The sequence below is a fragment of the Panthera tigris genome, chromosome B3, assembly GCF_018350195.1.
Source record: "Panthera tigris isolate Pti1 chromosome B3, P.tigris_Pti1_mat1.1, whole genome shotgun sequence".
Taxonomy (NCBI): Eukaryota; Metazoa; Chordata; class Mammalia; order Carnivora; family Felidae; genus Panthera; species Panthera tigris.
The window spans coordinates 128719853-128740622 of record NC_056665.1 but is presented as its reverse complement, the minus strand read 5'-3'; the positions used below and the strand labels follow the sequence as shown (position 1 = coordinate 128740622).

The 20770-nt window shown below is 40.2% G+C and overlaps 1 protein-coding gene across 2 annotated transcripts in view; it reads right to left on the bottom strand.

The window, feature by feature from the left end:
- FLRT2 (fibronectin leucine rich transmembrane protein 2) overlaps positions 1-20770 on the bottom strand; it is a 104088-nt gene that overhangs the window by 79226 nt on the left and 4092 nt on the right. The gene's annotated exons all lie outside the window — the stretch shown is intronic.

The window sequence follows — 20770 nt, the reverse complement described above, 5'->3', positions numbered from 1 at the left end:
AGAGAGAACACACGGGCAGGGGAGGGGCAGAGAGAGAGAGAGAGAGAGAGAGAGAGAATCCCAAGCGGCTGCATACTCACGACATGGGGCTTGAACCCACAAACCATGAGATCATGGCCTGAGCCTAAACCAAGAGTCGGACCTTCAACCAACTGAGCCACTCAGGTGCCTCCTGGACTGTATTTCTTTTCTTTTTTATACTTTTTTTTAAATGTTTATTTATTTTTGACAGAGAGAGAGAGAGAGACAGAGCATGAGCGGGGGAGGGGCAGAGAGAGAGAGGGAGACACAGAAACTGAAGCAGGCTCCAGGCTCTGAGCTGTCAGCACAGAACCTGACGCGGGGCTCGAACTCACAAGCTGCGAGATCATGACCTGAGCCGAAGTCAGACGCTCAACCAACTGAGCCACCCAGGCGCCCCACCTGGACTGTGTTTCTTAGCTCGACTAATATTTCAGGGAATGAAGCACATAATACTTCCATTCTGTAGAAAGAGTATTTGCAGCCTGTGACCACTCACTGACAAATGCTTGTCTTCTGCAGTAATTTTTTAAAAATTTTTTTGTAAGATGACCGTTTACTAAATCCCTCAAGACCACTAAACTGGTACTTGGAACTTTCTGGTATTTGGGACTTTTATAAATAGCTGCTGATTGCTGGCCCAGTCATGCATCCTTTTTAAACTTACATATACGTAGTGTCTTGCAGAGCATAATGAAGTCATTTAATAAATAAGTGCTTTGAAAAATAAAATAAAATGTGTTCCCCTTTCTTCTACCTGAGAATGGAAAGAGAAGTGAAGCTTGACTTTCTGCCCTAGATGAGATTTTCTTTCCAATTTAAACTTCAAACTCATGTTAAAAAGTATATGCCTTATCTTACAAGCTAATGAACATAAAGCTGAATCTATTCTGTTTGTACAGTGATTTGGATAACGGTGTCAAGCACACAGAGCTGAGTTTCACTGTACTCCAAAAGTCATCTGTTACTCTATTTCCTCAATAACACAAAAAGGCTCTGTCATTTTCCAAAATCACAGTGCAGAAACACCACCACCAACAAAATTATTTATGATCGCCTGTTGGAGGGAACTTGAAATCTTCCCCTTTTTCCCCCCTCTTTATCTTTCCTTCTCTCCTCCTCTGATTCCTTCTTTTCTTTCCACAAATATGTGTTGAATCGCTAACTTTTTTACCTGATCAGTATGGAACTGGGGATAAAATATGACATAGACAGCTGTTGTTCCAAGGAGTTCAACAAGGAAAAAGAACCCATACATGATCCCAGTAGTATCACTGAGAGAAGGAGAAAGAAAAAGAGACGGGGGGGCATGTGGAATATTGGGGGCAAGTATTTAAAAGTTGGCCACTACTAAATACTCTGTTTGCATTCTAAGGAAATTTGATCATCACATTCTGTCCTGATCGCATTTTTCTTGGCCAATAAACTTTTATACCGCATTCTCCATTGCATCCTTTTCCTCTGTCCGAAGGCTGCGAAGGAGAGCGGGTGTGCATTTCATAACAATGACTAAGGCAGACACTCGTACGACCTTACTTGAAGCAAAAGAAAAGAGCCAACAGGTGGAAGGTGGCTGCTCTCTAAGTATTCTCAGCCTTATTTGCGGTGTGTGTTGAGCCTGAAAGTCTTTAATTTGCTAAACTCCCATAGTTAAAAATAAACGTGAGAGTCACATCTTGAACCTGGCATCAAAAAATGCCATTACCTCTGCAGTCTTCTGAAACTAGATCTGGGAGGTGAGGCTGGTAAATTTCCAGAAACTTAATGCATGGCAGAAATGTCAGATACAAGAGAGACCTGACTTGTTAGTTACAGCAGTTTAGGCCTCTTTCTGGAAGGATTACTGGAATAGCTCCCTCACACCAAAGGTTCCATAATCAGCCTTCCAAATCCTGCCTTAAGCCAAAAGGTCCCCGTGTCTTACCTGTCTGCACCAGGAAACTCCATGCTCTGACAAATCATCAGCATTAGCATTGTCAAACATTTACTGAGCTCCTAGAGGGAGCTAGAGGGACTCTATCTCTCTTTGAAGAAGCCTGTGAGATGTTCTTCTGTGATCATCTGCCCTTGGTAGCTTTGAAGGGCATGACCTAAGCTGCTGGGTGCGTAATGAGGGGACACATTAATGTCTGCTGCTCTTTCAAAACATCAGAGAAACTTTCCATATCATTTTTTTTTAATAAGCCATGCTGGAAAACTTGTTAATATTTATAGAGCACATAACTGCACCAGGTACTATGCTAAACACTCTCCACGTATGACCTCGTTTCATCCTAAGGCAACTTTTTAAGGAGGTTTTGATTTAAAGGCTCTTGCCACTGCACTGGTGAGAAAAGTGAGGCTTATTTGGATTACATACCTTGCCAAGGTGCCAAAGCTGTGAAGCAGGAAAAGCGGCTACAAGCCCAAGCAGACAAAATTCAGAGCCAAGCTCCGAATCTCTAATGCTAGCTCCCCAGATTCTGATAATTACACAATTACTGGAACTTGCCAGTGGAGAACAGATGAAGAAACTGAGGTCCAAGAAGGTTGAGCAATCTGACAGACATCAAAGATTTTTTTAGGGCAGAACTAAAACTCAGACTTTCTGGCCACCAACTGAACGATTTTCTGGGTATCTCACACTGCCCATCCAATTCAATCCACGGCATCAACTGTTGATAGGATGACTATAGGTACACAAAACACAGGGACATGCCCTTCAGCATTTCATTTTTCTCTCCGGGATTCTCTGAGAAAGGGATAATTACATACGCCCTACCTACTGCAGGAGACCAGAAAGCAAAACCAAAACGAAAGCTTTAAGGAATAAAAGAAACTTGAGTTACAAAAATGAAAAGGATTATGAAGAATGAATCCCATATTCAAGTTTCTCACTTCATACCATAATTTCCCTCCAGCAACAATTAAATTAAATCTTCAGGTATACCAGTAAGGCCCACTGCGATCTTAACTAAAATGAATCTTTTAGACATTTCAGGGCAGAACCTCTTTACATATTCATTCATCCCATGCATCTGTCCATCCATCTTAGGATACAGTGGTGATTAGCCCAACACATAAAACTAACAGCAATATACTAAGATCCCATTATGTATGATACTTTTCATCTCTTACATCATTTAATAATAACTCTAAAAAATATTAATGTGTGCAGTTTACAGAAGAGATTTGGATAAAATGTATACTTTGCCCCAAAGGTCACAGTTAGTTAATAGTAGAGCTGGGATTCAAACTCAGGCCCACCTAATTCCAACAATGAATGACCACACTGTACCTGAGGTTCCCTCTGTGTGGGGTCATTCTTGGATATGCCCGTGACCACAGGGAACTGCCCTTCCCATCCATTCCCATTAAACAAGACCAGTGGAGGTGACACCGGAACCACTGCTGCTGTCACTTGGGCTCTACAGAGTTAAATGATGGAACAACATGAAAAAAAACAAACATTTCACATTTTTATCCATTCCCAATAACCATCCCTTGGGGAAGGGTAAGAGCTACTGCACACAGAAAAAGAAATTCTTGGAGGTTATCCCTACCAGTGACTTGCTGGGGTGTTTCTTAAGCTTCTGTCTCTCTGACCCCATTTCCTAACTTTTCCAAATAATCCTATTCTTTTTTTTAAATTTTCTGTTAGTTTTTTTAATGTTTGTTGATTGATTGATTGATTTAGAGTGCAGCTGTGCATGTGAGTGGGGAGGGGCAGAAAAAGGGAGAGAGAGAGAGAGAGAGAGAGAGAGAATCCCAAGCAAGCTCCATACGGTCAGTGCAGAGCCCCACGGGGGGCTAGATCCCCCCACCATGAGATCATGACCTGAGCTGAAATCAAGAGCCTGACGCTTAACAGACTGAGCTGCCCAGGCGCCCCACCCCATCCTATTCTTTATATCACTTCAACTGCGGTCTGAGGGTCATATTCACACATTTCACAGATACCAACTCCCACTTCTCCATCTGCAACGTGCTCTTAATTTTTATTTTCATTTTAAAGTTGTACTTAAATTTTAGCGAGTTAACCTACAGGTCAATATGAGTTTCAGGAGTAGAATTCAGTGATTCAGCACCCAGTGCTCATCACAACAAGTACCCTCCTTCGTACCGGCACCCATCCAGCCCATCCCCCACTCCCCCTCATTCCGTCAACCCTGTTTGTTCTCTATCATTAACAGTTTCTTATGGTTTGCGTCCATCTCTTCTGTTCCCTCCCTGCCCCCTCCCCCTATGTTCATCTGTTTTGTTCTTAAATTCTACATATGAGTGAAATCATATGGTATTTCTTTCTCTTGTTGACTTATTTCACTTAGCACAATACGTTCTAGCCCCATCCACGTCATTGCAAATGGCAAGGTTTCATTCTTCTTGAATGCTGAGTAACATGCTCTTAATTTTGAAGAGAGAAGTTCTGGGAAAAGGGTGGAGTCAGATTCAAACTCAAACTACCAGTTAAATGAAATTAGAGATTTCCTCTGGATCTCATTATTTACTAATCTCTCCACCACTTAAAGACAAAGAATTATCTGAATACTTGTTGTTTTTTTTTTCAGGAATATATTTGCTATCCATTTTCATAGAAATTATGCGAATGACTGAGAAATACAGAAACACGGAACAGGAGGGGCAATGGCAATTCAGCTTCTTTCCATGCTTATCATGAAAAGACCAAACTTAAGCTAAAACCATCAAGATAATTATTCTTGTTATTTTCATCACTAACAAAGGGAATGCTATCGATAGTTTTCCCATAAACCCCTTCCAGATTTACAGAATATTTTACATAAGGAGATCAATATCTCCATACAAAGAAAAGCATAATCAAGGGTAAGTTCCAGTATCTGTTTGTTAAAAGTAAAAACAAACAAACAAACAAAAAACCAAAAGCCAAAACCAAAACATTCATGTTGTATAGTGTAGATCTTTCTTTATCTTCTAACACTGTGTTTCCAGACTATGGATAAGCCTTTAAACTGAAATCTAAGTAAAGGCTAACATGACCCTGATTTTTCCCCAAAAAGGAGTCAATAAATATAATTTTGCATAGCTGTGATGTGTTCATATGAAAAACACCTTCATAATGGTAGTGTGACACTAATATTATGCAGAGAAAGAAAAAAAATATTCATTATTCAGTTATAATTACATTGGTCATTCAGGCTAAATGAACTGTGTCTCTATCACATCGTATTTTCCACAGTGTGGTCTGCAATGAAATTATTTACTTAATTTGCCTTGTTTGCTTCTCTCTTTGTCATGGCTTCCATTTTGTTGTTTACCTGTTTCCTAATAGCCATTCCCTAGGGTTCTCGAACGGTTCATGTTCATTCTTAGAAGCTCTTACTTGAGAATTTCACCTAGTGGTGAACATTCACAGCACTGTCCCCAAAGAATATATTATGACTGTTGCTATTTTCATGTTTGTAGTGACAAGCTGAAATTTAATAGAAAAATTCCTTTTTTGCCTGTTGATAAGCCAGACTCCTCTGCAGGCAGTTGTTTTTAAGAGCACTTTCTTTGGATAATTCCTTTCTAATAATCCAGGATACCCACTGCTTTTGAGGCGATGAGACTGCTGGAAAGATTTTTTCCCATAAAAATAAGTGATTTTAAGAGTTTTTCAGCAGTGAGTATCCTAACTGAGACAGAGTAATGGCTATTTCTGGGGTATTGTATCCTCTTCTGGACCCTAGAAATAAATAGTGATATGGAGAAACTGAGTAGGAGGAACTGTGTCCCTACAGAGATCCTTTGGGGAAAAGTGACACAGGACTGAAGAATTGTCTTGTCCATGTAGGAAAAAAATTGCCATTTATAAGCCACAGAATTCATATTATTTCAAGTCAGAGGGCAAAGGGGAAGAGCGCTAATGCTGACTAGTACTTGATATGTATCAAGCATCACGAATCGATTTGCCATGGTGATCCTATGAGATGCGTGCATATTATTTTTCCTCTATTTAAACACTGAGAAAGTAGACCCAAAAGATGAAAGAAAGAAAGAAAGAAAGAAAGAAAGAAAGAAAGAAGAAAGGAAGGAAGGAAGGAAGGAAGGAAGGAAGGAAGGAAGGAAGGAAAAGAAAGAACGAACAAGCTCTAGTTACCCTAGTTGGCTGAGGCAGGACCAGGATTCAAATCTGAATCCAAACGTCATGGCCTTGCATTACCCCCAACCCTATGTCTTTATGCAGCTCCCTTGTAAAAAGAACACAATTATAGAGATAATAAAAAGCATGTGATTGCTGTATTTTTTCAAAACATCCAGATGCCGTCAAAGATTCCAGCAAGCTGAAGTCTATGGTTTTGCAATAACGCAAACATCTCTTTCAGTATAAACTACCACACCACTAATTTTGGCTATCAAGCCTCAGTTATAAGAATCCAATTCAACATAATCAAGTTCTAATGCCTCTGATTATGTCTATTTGCTCTTGCCTCAAGGCCTGGAAAGACTACAGGTTTCGCAAATATAAACAGAGGGTTCATGATGTTGTTGGAATGTTCTACCTTCCTGTTTTCAAAGCAAGAGTACACTGCTTTGACAAAAAATTCCACTAAGGGAACAAAGGGAGCTTATTCCATTATATAACTTTAAAACTCAAAAATGTAAGAGTTATCTGTGCAAACTTTGTCACTATTAATTTTTTTCCATATTTAAAATCTGATGGGAAGCAGTATAGAGGGAGACACGGACTTGTGCCGTGTGCAAATTTCACAGCGGTGGTTGGGGTCAGTTACCTGAGTTCAGTTTAGCTCCTCAAACATTTATTGGGCATGATCTTTGCGCTAGATGAGCTCACAGATAGTGGAGACAAAGCACTTGGTAAAAATGTACACCACAGTAAGACTACCATAAAGATAAAAGTAAGGCCATACTCTAAATTTAGTTCAGAAGAGAAGATAAACTTTCCTTGGGAAGATTAGGGAGAGCTACAGAAGGAACAGCCTTGAGTATCAAGCTAAGAAGTTTAGGCTTGACCTTGTAAATAATGAAAAGTAATGTCGTCAGCCCTGGAATGAGGAAGACTAAGGTAACTAGGGTGGGAAGGTCAGGGTAGGAAAGACATACGGGGGCCACAAGGGAACCAAAGTGAAAGGGGAAGATGGACAGCATTTTTAAAAGATGCATAAAACTAGAGATAGAACAGTTGAAAATGAAATAAAAGGAGTAATCAAATATGGCTCAAAATCGTGGCTCTAGACAGCATAACTTGCTTAACAAAGAAATATGAATTAAGTTCTCTGTTGGGACTCAGTTGCGAACAACGAGCTCATGCTGACACATACCCACCCTGAAGTCCAGGAGAAAACCAATCGGGTCAGCACTCAGAGTGGAGAGGGAAGAGTGACACGGGGTCACAGGCTCATCTGTTCCAGAAGCGTATGGTCCAGACAAACCAGGCAGTCACTACTGGCAGGGGCGACGCTAGTATGTTTAGGTTTCTTTCACGTGGCCTGATCATCTCTCGGTTGCAAACTGTAGATAGCAAATATTTTGGCTCTGCCCAATTCAGCCAAATTCAGACTGCTGCAGAAAGAAACACCACAGAGTTCCCCGAAGGGCCAAACAGAACTGGTGTTTTCATGTGGTATGGAGCTTGGCTGGCCATGGGGCCATTCACTAAACTGCTCCCGTGCCTGGGCAGATCCTGCTTTCATAACTCCATCAATGAGCTCATCTAGATTAACTCAGGTCACTGACAACACGGCCTTGCTAATACTCAGTGTGATTCAAGAATACTGACTCAAGTATGCCACTCATCCAGAGCTGCCTCATGACAGATAGTAGGCATACGGTGACAGAAGAACCCAGAAACACCAGGAGACAGCTAGACCCTGTCTAAAGGGGAACGAAGGAATTAAGGAGTGGAAATTAAAGAATTAAGGCAGCATGGATAATATTTACATGGACCTGGGAAGGACAGTTATTTGGAAGGTCTTCACTACGATCCCTGAATTCAGAAAACACAATTTTGCTATAGGCAGAGATCAGTGCATCGGTACAAAATGCACAAAGGGAGAGATGGCCAAATGTCATTCAACAGGGTGAAGACTTTCAAGCGCTTATTTTCAAATCATCAGTGTAGAGCAGCCCTTTCCAGCCCATCTCTGTCTCGTTTTTTCACCCAATATAGTCTACCGGCTGAGCAATTACATAGATCTAGAAAAGGAGAGAATCTGACCTATTTATAACACAGTCAATTCTCCACTATTTCCAGGCTCTCTCAGGGGCCACTGGCTTTACGCTATTATCTGCCCTCTGGTCATTCTATTGTCCATTATCACCTCCACAGGGAAAAGGAGGTGACTCTCAAATCAATTCATTTAACTATTTATTATTAGTGCTGGTAAAGAAAAGAATGGAAAGTGTTCTCTGTAAAACATGTACCCCACAATCAAGCATTTATCTATAGACGTTCATTAATACAGAAAATGGGATGAGAGTTGCCATACTTTATTTTCAAACTAGCGAGTCTTCTCTCTTCCCATTTTACAGAAATACCTTGAGAAACCCAACAACCATTTTCACTCAAAAAACAGGCAAAGAGCAAAGAATGATTTCTTAAATAGTTACCCATTAAAAAAAAATCATATACAGAAAGTTACATCACAGATTCCCTACTGGACAATGAGTCATCACCTCTGAATTTGATTTTTAAGGCATGGAAAAAAACAAATTTAATGTTGATTTTGGAAATTACCCAGTGCTCACCTATCCTATAAAGATAATAGCTACGAAATAAGTTAAACAACCTAAGGCAATTTTCTCTACTCTAGTTTCTTGTGGTGTCAAATTGGGTTATTAGCAGTATTACTCAACAGAACGTATTCATAGGGTTTCATGAAGATTTCAGTGTGATAATATACATGAACTTCATAAGCATACTCTAAATAAACCTCGTCTATGATCCATACTTTTATATATTGCTGTTGTTTATTATTATTATTATGGTGATGCCTAATCCCCTGATGACAATATGGCCTTGCTAATACTAAGTGTGATTCAAGAATGAGAAGAGCATATTGTTTCTAAACAGTCCCATAAGTTAACATTATAAGCTCTTCTAGGATGATGTTCGAAGCCTCTAGTATTAAAGCATAGTGGCTTATCAAAAATCAACTCAGGTGTCATTCTGTGTATTTCCTATTGGCACTGAAAGCACTGCCAGCATACAGACAGCCCCGAGGGAATCAAGGGTCAAGTTAAGGTGGGAGCATATCAAACTATGCTCCACCATCTTCCACCTACTTAGGCATCAGAAATGTTGCTGAAACTTTGCACTCACCAAGCCCACATGCATGAGAGTCACCTCTGCCCATCAGTTGATAATTCACCTTGAAAAGTAGCAAGGTATTGTTTGAATTATCTTTTGCCTAAGCAGAAGGACTGAGAGTCCAACGTCTGTCACCATCATGACCACATTAAACCTGGAAAGTTTAGAATTTATCGTAACCTTCAAATGTTCTTCATGTGCACGTCATGAACACTAAGGTGGATCCTGCTTTGTGGAGACAGAGTGATTAAGGAGTTATGATTTCAGGTCTTCTTTTCTCCTCTCTGGAGAGCCCTGGCTCCTCAGATATCTCCATCAGGAAATCATGTGCCTGAGATAAAATCAACAAAATAAAAGCAAAGGGCAAAAAAATGAGAGTACAAATGCACAAAATTTTCACAAGTTCTTTGCTTCGCTCTCTTTAATTAAGCCAAGAAAGATACACAAAGTTAATGGTATGAGTTAAGTTCTCATTCTATGGTTAACCACATCTGCGTGCACATCTACTTAACTGATGGTTTTACTCAGTGCCAAGAAAGATAGATCATCAAGTGGAATTATTTCTTCTTTAAACAGATCTTCCAGTGTGGCATCTGAATTGCCTCACGTGTGGTCTGGAGTGCTTCATGCTGATCAGGGTTGGGTTAACCAGCAGGCATTTGCCTGACAAACCTGCTTAGAGTGAGGTAGAAAGGTGGGCATTGTATTTTGTCCCCATTGGGCAACCAGTCTATGGGAATGAAAATGCACTTCTGAGGAAGCCACTCCTATCATTAGATTATGAATCTTCTTGTCTTCCAGGATTGGCCAGCACAATCATGCATTTATTCATTCAATTACATTTCTGCAGAACCAGGTGTTTTGGGCATGATTGTTAGCACTAGGGAGACGGAATGAATGAGCCAAGGTTCTTGGAATCTAATGGGAAAGACTGACATTAGAACAGACACACTACAACACAACATGAACAGGGAAATAATAAAGGTACAAACAAAATGCTGTAGTAGCTCAGAGGAAGGAGTGAGTAATTTTGACTGGGAGGGAAGGTGACATTTGTGTGGGTCTTAAAGGAAATGAGTTTGCCAAATGGAGAGCGAGGAGGTAATATTCCACATAAAGGATAAACAGTACGGGAAAGGCTCAAGAGGCCATTCCTTATCATAAAGGTGGGTGCAGGAGATGGGCGCTTGAGAATGAGGCCTGAATGATGGTTTGAGATGCAGATTTCATGGATCTCACATGTTATGACAACAAGCTTAGATGGGCTTTATCCAGACGGACAGGGAATCCAAGTGGTAGATGATCGAAGTAATGTCATTTGGTTTTTAGGAGGGTAATTGCAGGGATACCAAAAACAGTACAGTATAATAGTTGAGGCAACATGGATGGAAGCTGGAGGCATCATACGGAGCCTGTGGCCACCAAGAGAGAAGCCAGCCCAGGCGTCTGGCCCTCTGAAGGTTCTTTCCTAGAATAGTTGGGTTAAATCAAGCAGTATTTTCTTTGTGACAAAATACACAGAAAAATTACTGATGGAAATTCACACATGACTATAAACCAGATGATTCTAAAACTACTGGATCTTGGGTCAGAAAAAAAAATCCTAAAAAAATTATGTAGGTCAGTAAATTCCAATTCCATGAGTCTTTGGGCATCCATATCCCCAGGCTTCTCACAGGCTTAACAAATCGGAATCTCCAGGCCTAAGGCCCGGGAACCTGGATTTTTAACCAACTTCTCCAGTTAATTAAGACGGATGAGTCAAGTTTGGCAAAGGGCATCTCTAGGCCAACCCATCATATTTCTTGATGAGCAAGGATGAAGTCTTCTTTGAAAGAATATCCCAAATGCCAAAACAGCATGGTGTTTGGCACACGGTAAGGATTCAACCTTTGTCAAATCCCCAGTTACAAGCCCGTGACTAGAACGGATGTCTGCCTTGCATTCCTTCGGGACTCAGAGATTATTAGACTTGAGTTTTAAATTCCACTGCTGTCAGCACTATTGGACTTGTTCCTTACCTATTTGAGTCAAAGAAAAATTTTAAACTACTTTCCAAAGAATGTTAATCTCTCTTACATGTTCTAAAGTAGCAAAACAAGGTCTTATTGTTTTACGCCGGGTAGAACGTTTGGTTCAGAAGCTACTTACCAAGATGTGGACACCTTATGCTCTAGTGCCTGCTTCTCTCTTCTCCAATTTGATTAATTATATGTATATATACCACATTATATATTATGTGATCTTCCCAGGAAAAGCTTCTGCACTTCAGGACTTGGAAGTCTGGGACATGCTTAACATCTTGTTAACTATAATTTCCTACAGCAATAAACTTATAGATTTATACTGGGGGGAAACACCTAAATTTTAATGGTTGAGTAGAAAGCCAAACTTATACTATACATACATTCAATTACGGTGATAAATGAAAAATAACCCCAGCATTGTGTATTTTGACCAGTGACCTTGAGCACTATATTTGTTCAGAATATCTCCCATGGAAGCAGTTAGAAGCCCCTTTGCTTAATTTCACTGGAAATTACTTTCTGGAAGCAATAGTTCCACATTAAACTGATAATCCACTAGCATCATTCTGATTCATGCATCTGTCATTATACCAGCAAGGTACAATCATTCTATAAGTACAAACTAAGCATCATATAAACCTAACAATAATTTGCGTGTTAATCTTCTACGATAAAATACTCTCAGGACTCTGCCAAGACTCATGTGTGAGATGAATTGTGTGAAGCAAGTGTTTAAAATTCATCCGGATAAAAATCTCTGTACATTGGCAAAGACCTACTAACCGTAGCTCACTAAGCCCAGTGTCACAGTCTGGACGCAGGACTTTGTTGCAAGCTGCAGGCATTGGCCACCCCGGAAGGGTGCATGGAGGTGAAGAGGGCTGCGTGGAGAAGCACTCTTCGAGTGCCAAAGCCTGTGCTTTCAATGAACAACGATAACAACAACAACATCCACAACCATAACAGCAAAACCACAAGTTCGACAAGCCCCGGTTGACACCACTTTCTGATTCCCCAGAACTCAGACGAAAGTGTCCTCGTTTCTGTTCCCCTCCCTTCTCCAACCCCTATGACACCAGCCGACTGTGAGATACACCACTAGCTATGAGCTCACTCTGCCACCGTGTGAAGTGCTTATTTCCTTTGCTGTCCTTTTCATGCTCTGTTACACGCATACTACTGAGATTTTATTTTGCAGAAGAAGCTGTATCTTGTTGGTGAATCGGCTCAAGGGGTCAAACGCCTTTTTTTGGGATTCCAGAGAAATGGCAAAGATATTTGTAGAAGGGGAAAAGTAACATAGTGGAATAGTCATCATTTTGGAGAGAGAAGGATCTGCAGTCAGCATCTATTAAGCCTCTACTGTGTGCCACACAGGGGGACATTTTATATAATTATCTCAACCCTCTCAGAAGAACAGCTCGGTGAGTAGAAAATGTTTTCTCCCATTTTATACTAGACATAAAGATTAAAAGACATTGAAGGGGCTCCTGGGTGGCTCAGTCGGTTAAGCATCCGACTTCAGCTCAGGTCATGATCTTGCGGCTCAAGAGTTCAAGCCCCACGTTGGGGTCTGTGCTGACAGCCCAGAGCCTGGAGCCTGCTTCGGATTCTGTGTCTCCCTCTGTCTCTGCCGCTCTCCTGCTCACACTTTGTCTCTCTCTCTCTCTCTCAAAAACAAATAAACATTAAAAAAAATTAAAGATGTTGAAAAATCTGTCCATGGTTTTCATTAATACTGTGTATTCCTGGCACATTTCTTAGGGTTGACTAATCTTCGGTCATGTAGAAGTATAATGCAATTAGGTTTTGTGTCTCCCTCTCCCCTCCCCAGCTTAGGCAACCTCAAGGACAGGGATCCTCCTGCATCATTGCTTGCCTCTCCAGTCCTACTCTATGGCCGGCATACAGTAAATGCTAAAAGTCACCTCCCGGATGAATGGAAAAGCTTTATCATCTGGTGCATACCTTCTGTCTCTAAAAGAATCATATCTCCTTCATGAGTACCAAGCCATTCACACAAAAATATGTCCCCTCATTGCATTTTGTGCTTCTCTTTATTTAGAGTTTCCTTAGGACCCATTTGGAAAAGAAAATGTCCAATTAAAAATAACTTGGGCTATCTCATTATTCCATTCTGTTGGGGACATATGGGCTAGATTAGCACCACCAAGCTTAAGAATGTAATAGTACACCCTCCCCATGGTATCTAAGACTTAGATTTGTTTGTGCATTTCTAACTTCCCACACATATACCTCCAGATTCTTCTTGTTTTATTAGCAGAACTCTTCAGAGTAGTTGCAAACATTTTCCTTCTTCAAATGTTATTATTGTGTCACTCAGCACTGCCAGAACAGAAAGCACTCAGATTAATTTTGCCAAACTACAAAGGTAATTTGTCATGTAAAAATATAGTTATATGGCCAGGTACTTTACAACGTACTGCTAAAATACTCATCAGTTAAAAAAAAAGAAAGAAAGAAAGAAAAAGAAAAAGGAAGGCAGTGTCAGAACTTTGGCAAACTGTAAGTCAGAAACTGAAAAGAACATTATTAAATACAGATTGTCATAAGTCCAAATGACTGATAAAAACATTCTTCTGATCAAGAATCACAACCTAACCATACATTTTATAAATACACTTCCCATATGCATGTGTTTTCTGCAAGCTTCAATTAAGCAACCATAAAATGATTACAAATTCACCTTTACAAGGTCCTACATGTATACAAATCAGGAAAGTAAAATAAACACGCTAACTCTTGAAACATTTAAAATTAAAATGTCTCAGATGTGACAGTTATAAAAACACAACTGAAAAACACTATGGAAAAATAAGTTGCAAAAAACTGTCCCACAAGGGTTTTGTGATACTAACAATGTCAAAATAAGCCCAACCTTTGGAGAGTAATTTGGTATCTTAATAAATCAAGTCTTTCCACTCATTGGTAATGAGCTCACTAGGTTTGCTCTACCAAAAAGGCAGGCTTTTCACCAGCCTGCCTCATGTTGCAAAACCAAAGTTTTAAACACCATCATATATATATATATATATATATATATATATATATATATATAAATGTTTTAATGTTTACTCATTTTTGAGAGACAGAGAAACACAGAGCGTGAGCATGGGAGGGGCAGAGAGAGAGAGACAGACAGACAGAATCTGAAGCAGGCTCCAGGCTCTGAGCTGTCAGCACAGAGCCTGATACGGGGCTCGAACTCAAGAACCACAAGACCATGACCTGAGCCCAAAGTCAGGTGCTTAACCAACTAAGCCGCCCAGGTGCCCCAACACCATCATATATTCTACTAATGACTTGTGTTTTGCAAAAGGTAACTTGGATGACTGAAGTATAAATGCACCCAAGAAGAGAAACAGCCTTACTGCGGGGAATGTTAATGGTTTCTTCCCAAAAGATCCTCAGTGGAATCCATTTGTGATAAATTTAGTTTCTAACATTAAGCCAACCTCAAGGATGGGAAGCTTGGCCCTTACACAGATCTCACCATAATTACCCTTGATTCTTGAAAAGAATACTTGCATCAAAACAGAGAAAACTCACAAAAGAAGAAAATGCACCATTAAATGAAAGGAAAAAATGATGTGGACACTTTACTGACACTTTACTGCTTGGGTGATAGATCTCTCATGGCATTCGCAGAAACCAAAGCTCCTGGAAGGCAGGACACTGTCTTAATATAAGACCTAGAACTATCCTGGCATATGACAGTCTTGCATAGGTAAATGTTATCAACTTGAATAATGCGCCTTTATGGAACTATAACACTGTATGATTATCATGGTATTTTCCCACACATTAATCTCATCTGACCCTGCACTAACCCTGTGGAACTCTGCAGAAAGGAAATTAAGTCTCCAGCAGATTAAGTAATTTGTCCAAAGTCATAATGTAGAAAGGAGTGTGCTGACATGAGAATACAGGTTTTCTTTATATAGACATATATTTTCTTTCCTCCACAACAATCTCCCTACCGCTCACTCCCCACCACAGTTAAGGTCCCAAATCACAAGGCCTACATCATAAAATTAAAGCCATCCATAACAGGAAAACTTGTATTTAATATAATGGTGGGGAGATAAGAAATGCTATTTTTTTACATCTAAGTATTTATGTGATTGAAATAATTGTTACTATTTTTATAAAAAAATCCAACTCTAATCGTTTCGGTTAGGTTGGTAAAGGAAGAAACTTATAAACTGTATCTGGAGAATTCAACATCTATGGGATAAAATGTAACGTTCATCATTTTGTGCAAAGCCAAAGGATCTCAAGGGGAACTCTATGCAGACTTACGTAGCCTTCTACTGGTTTCTGGTTCCCATCATCCAGTGAGACAATTGACTAATAGGGCTTTCTCAGACCAACTCACAGAGGCAGTTGTGAGCAATAAAATCCCGCATGTGATAATTGGAAAAGGTACAAGAAGAGGGGGAAAGGCTAGGTATGAATCAATTTCATCCCTCGGAGCCTAGACAGAATTTTCTGGAACCTCTATGTCAAACGCTTCTCCAACCTACTTCCGTAACGTTCACCTCCCTCTATCTATGAGGAGTATTAGAATTCCCTGCATTATTTCCTTCTTCAAAATACTTGAGTCCAAGTTCTGGAGCAAAGTGGGAAAGGAAACTATCACAGAGGCTATTTTGACACTGGATTTTCATGAAAGTGACGCCCCTAGGCAGCTGGGGATAAGAGTGACACCAGCACATGGACCTATTTCGGGACTGATATGAGTCTAATGTTTTCCATTCAGCTCATGACCTCTGTTGACTTCAGTGGGCACTATATTTGTGAACAGACTTTAGGAGCCACTGTTCTTGTACTCTTTGTTGAAGGGGGTTTCGATATTCCAAGGACCTAATAGGTTCTATGAACTTTGAGACCTGATAATTTTTTGGTGGGTTTAAATCCAAAAGCCCTCAGGTTCTTAAAAGGTTCAGATAGAAGATTCTTTTATCTGTGTCTTGAAAGCTCTAATAAAGAGAACTGAAATATAACACATGACCTGTGAACTGAAGGGGACAGAGGAACTTTTGCCAAGTTTCCTGCACATTCCCTTAAAAGCAACCAGGGAAGAAAGTGAGAAAAACTGCTCAGCTCTAATGAGCACCTAACGGGTAGGAGGACCAGAGATTTACTTTGTGAATGCTTAAAAAAAAAATGACTGAGGTCTTTAACCACTAAACTGCCGGAAAACGTGTGGCCTTATTAAGCATCAGCAGAATAACTGACCAGTGTTTGAGAATCGTGAATGTGGCCTTTTGACTTCCCAAAGTATACAAGGATATTTTCTTTGACTTTCCCTTATTACAGATCCATAAAAACGACACTGCTTTGTTCAGGAGACTCGAGACACATGGTGCTGCATGCTTCTGCAGAAACACATCCCACATTAAATTAAGTTAGAGGTGGTATTTGAAAAATAAATAAATAACGGAGTTCCAATTCACTGCAAATGGTACAGGAGGCCAGTAAGTGGGAAGCCCACAAGAGAAGGACTTCTTTTAGAAAGATGTTTTACAGGACTTTTTCTGCATCATTAACTCTTCTGGAATCCTGAATATACCATGATGAATTTCCCTAAAAAAAAGTAGCTACTGTTTAATTTTGAATCACTTCAAAGAGCCTCAGTAGAAGGAATCAAAGAAAACCAAAAAAGACCAGTAGATGTGAAATTCGCCAAGAAAGAAAGAAAAAAAAACCCATGAAGGTTCTAACAGATTTTGACCATGTACTGAAAATACCACTGATTATTTTGCTAATACAGTGTTTTACTGTTCCATGCTACTGAAATAAGTCTCTGTATTCATCGGAACACAGGATATTTTTATTACAATATTTGTGTCATAGCTCTTTAAAAAGAACCATATTTAAAACCTTGAAAAGAATCTCTGTCTTAAAAGGGTTCTTGATGTGTAGGTGAGTGTGTGTATGTGTTTTAGTATAAACAGATACTTAATTGGAGTTCACGTTGCTGAAAAGAGTAAAAAGATACTGGAGTCATATTCCTATCCCCAACATGTAGTTCTAGAAAAAAAAAATACGTAACTTTTAAAAAGCAAAGCATTTGGAAGGCGGGGAAAAGAAAGAAAGTTGGCTAGGGTATTATAATGGTTGTATAATAATAATAATAATGTCTTTAAAAATGTCTTTTGCGTAAAACCTGCCCAAGGGAAAAGAAAGAAAACCTCCCAAAAATTCCATATCCCTGAATACCACTCCATCAAAAACCATCTGGAAAATGTCAGATAATGGTATCCACCCACCTAAGAAATTCAGTAAACTTTGTCTTCAATTACCATTTAGAATAATCAACTTAAATTGAAATTTCAATTTCAAAACCCTCAGAAGACAAAGCTGGGATTAGGAATCAGATTTTAAAAGTCTCCTTAAAAGACCATCTGTTTATAGACACCCTTCTCACATCCCACCTCGCCTGTCCTTGATCTGTCCCATAAGTTCACAGCAGAAGCACAGCTGAATTTAAAGACATACACACACTGCTACCACAAAGTCTAGTTATCACATATATGTTCTGAGCCTGTCTCAAGCTTCCCTTATTATGTAAGCACTTAGGGGCAATAAAATTTCACTTACATCCAGCAGCATTGTGAGTCTCAAAACATTAGTCTACCTGACTGTACAATCTTTTTACTGGCAGTGGATAGCACTGGTATTTTATTTATATTGATCAGACTGTCGATGCTATATGGAATAACCATTTAGTAGCCTATTAGCCTGTAACATTTTATTACTGTTGTTAAATATCATTACCCATACTGAACTCCGTATTAGAAAAATCAGGCTCGGAAATCTAAATATTCCGAAAGAACTACAGAGCCTTTGGGTTTTTTCCCCCTACATAATCTGCAGACTGATGAGAAGAAAGAAAAACAATGAGTATTCACTTCTCACAGATAGAGGTCACTAATGGACTGAATTTGAATCACCATGGCAGAAACCACAAAGTTATTAAAGTAATCTAGTGAAAAATGAACTTGAATTGAAATTAAAGTAAAAATACCAAAAGATGATTATCCAGAAAGGTCTGACCTGAATAGAAATAAAACTGCATCACCTTGACCTTTTTTGAATCTTCTAAATAGTGAGCAAAACCGAGACCCCTCCCCCCCCACACACACCCTTTGCTATTTTTTAACTTCAGACACCGCTCATTGCAGAAGCGGGAATTCTTCCTTGTAGGCTACAAGACCAAAGAGTCAAACTGGATCAGATGTTCACACTGAGTCTCTACAGAATAAAGCTTCTGGACGTACATACTTGAGCCTTTCTTGAAACCACAGCTTCAAACTGGGAAGATATAAGGTTGCTTCAGGGAGATATGTCTAAATCCTAAATCAAACTCTCCAGCAGGCCAGAATATAAATGTAACAGGCATCAGAGGAGGTTCAAATTAGATCCAGCCGGTCAAAGTCAAACTCGGATAAGATCACATCATCTGAAACCTAGCATAGGGGGGAGAAAAACCATGACTGCCTAGGGAACCTCAAGGCAGCCCAGCATGGTGTCATTTGGGAATCTACTTTCTTCTGTTAAAGAAGAAATTCCCCCCGGGAATTTCTAAAACTGCAATGAAACTACTGAAGTGTTCAGACATGGGCATTAAGACAAACAAACAAACAAACAAACAAAACCCAGCATTCTTTCCATGCTAGGTTTGTATTTGTAATAGGTTCTGCTACACAGCTAGCCCAATTCTTTTTACGATTTCTTGTACCTACTGGCAGAGACATTGAATAATGCTTGAAATTTCGTCTTCCAACCTCCTCCACTCACATACTGGCAATTCAACATGACAGTATGGTGTTGCACTGCCATAGATGATCATTAAAAATTCTTAAATGGTTTAACCCTATCCTGTTTGGGGCTTTTGAGGAGGAGAGGAAGAAAAGTTATATTTGGAAGAACAATAGCATCATGGGGAACGGGCAACTTTTCATGGCATGTGTATTCCCCAAAGATTTATTCTCTTCTAATATGGTGGCCTGTCGATCTTACGAATCTGCTGCATATTGCTTAGTGATACAAAAGAAAAAAAGTCCAGTTCTCACCCTTTAAATACTGACCTAAAATTTTACGTTCATACTGCAACAACTAAATACATCCCCGGACAAACGCCAACCTGCATTCTATTACCTCAAAATGGTTGGGGGATCCTTTCACTGGAGACTTAAGAAGGTCATATCACTTAAGTCCACAGGCAATATGGGTTCCTATATGGAAGCTAGCCTACATATTAGCTTTTGGCTAGGAGAAGTTAGACATAATACATTTAGCAATCAGCCTGTGAGCAAGGGGACATGCCCCAAAGCTCCCTGAGATGCTGTGTGATTTAAGAGCCTCCCAGCTGAGTGGGAAGCAATAGCTCCCATTGAGATGGGGCTTTGCATAGCAAATGCAGCATGTGAAGAAACCTAATCAGCACCTTGCACTCCCGCGTGAGCATTTACACGGATTTGCGCCTTGCACTTGATTAGCTTACTGTAAGCTTTACAAGAGATTCCTTCCACTAAAATTAATCAAAAGGTCTTGGAGACTGATTTCCATTTACAAGAGGAGTCAAGATGAGCTTCCAGGTGAATAAATAATGATCCCAATAGTGATGGTGGCAGCATGAAAGGAGTTTCATGCTTTGAAACTCAAAACTCAACAGGGGGGAAAGGGGAGGTTAGAGAGTTGGGGCTGGAATCTTTCTGTAGCTCTCTGAGGGAAAAGCAGGAGCTCTTTTCTTAGTTAGCTTAAGTAAGGCTGATGTTCTGGGAAACGTGACCATATTCTCTCCGCTGCACACCCCCCACCCCCGCCCCAAGTGCACACACTCTAACACTCACCCCCCACACACACCATGGCGCATCAGGCCACCACGGAAAAACCGGCCTCTCCGCAACACCACTACCCCCCCCCCAACACACACACACACACACACACACACACACACACACACTACAAACACTGCAAACTCACGTCGTCAATGGTTAATGCTTTTCTTATCAGCCTGCAATAAAAATGTGACTTCTAAAGTTTTTATTTTATGACGCCAGAAGGTGAATGGAAGGAGGGAGGAAGGGAAAGATCCGAGGATGTCAAAGGGGGGAAAGGTAGAATTTTTCCCTTTCCTTGAGTATCTCTCCTCCTCCCTCCCGCGCTCTCTCTCTCTCTTTCCCTCTCTCTCTCTCTCTCTCTCACACACACACACACACACACACACGCCCAGATTTGCTTTCCTGCACCAGCTAAACGGAGTGGGCGAATGGGAGTGGGCTCCTATCATGTTTAAAAGACGCTAAATAAGGCTGAGAGAGCGAGAGGGTGAAGGTGAGGGTGGGAATTAGCAATCCATGCATCATTCCCCCGGATTGAAGAATACTAAAAGCCCCCCAATCCACATTCTCAATTGCCAACG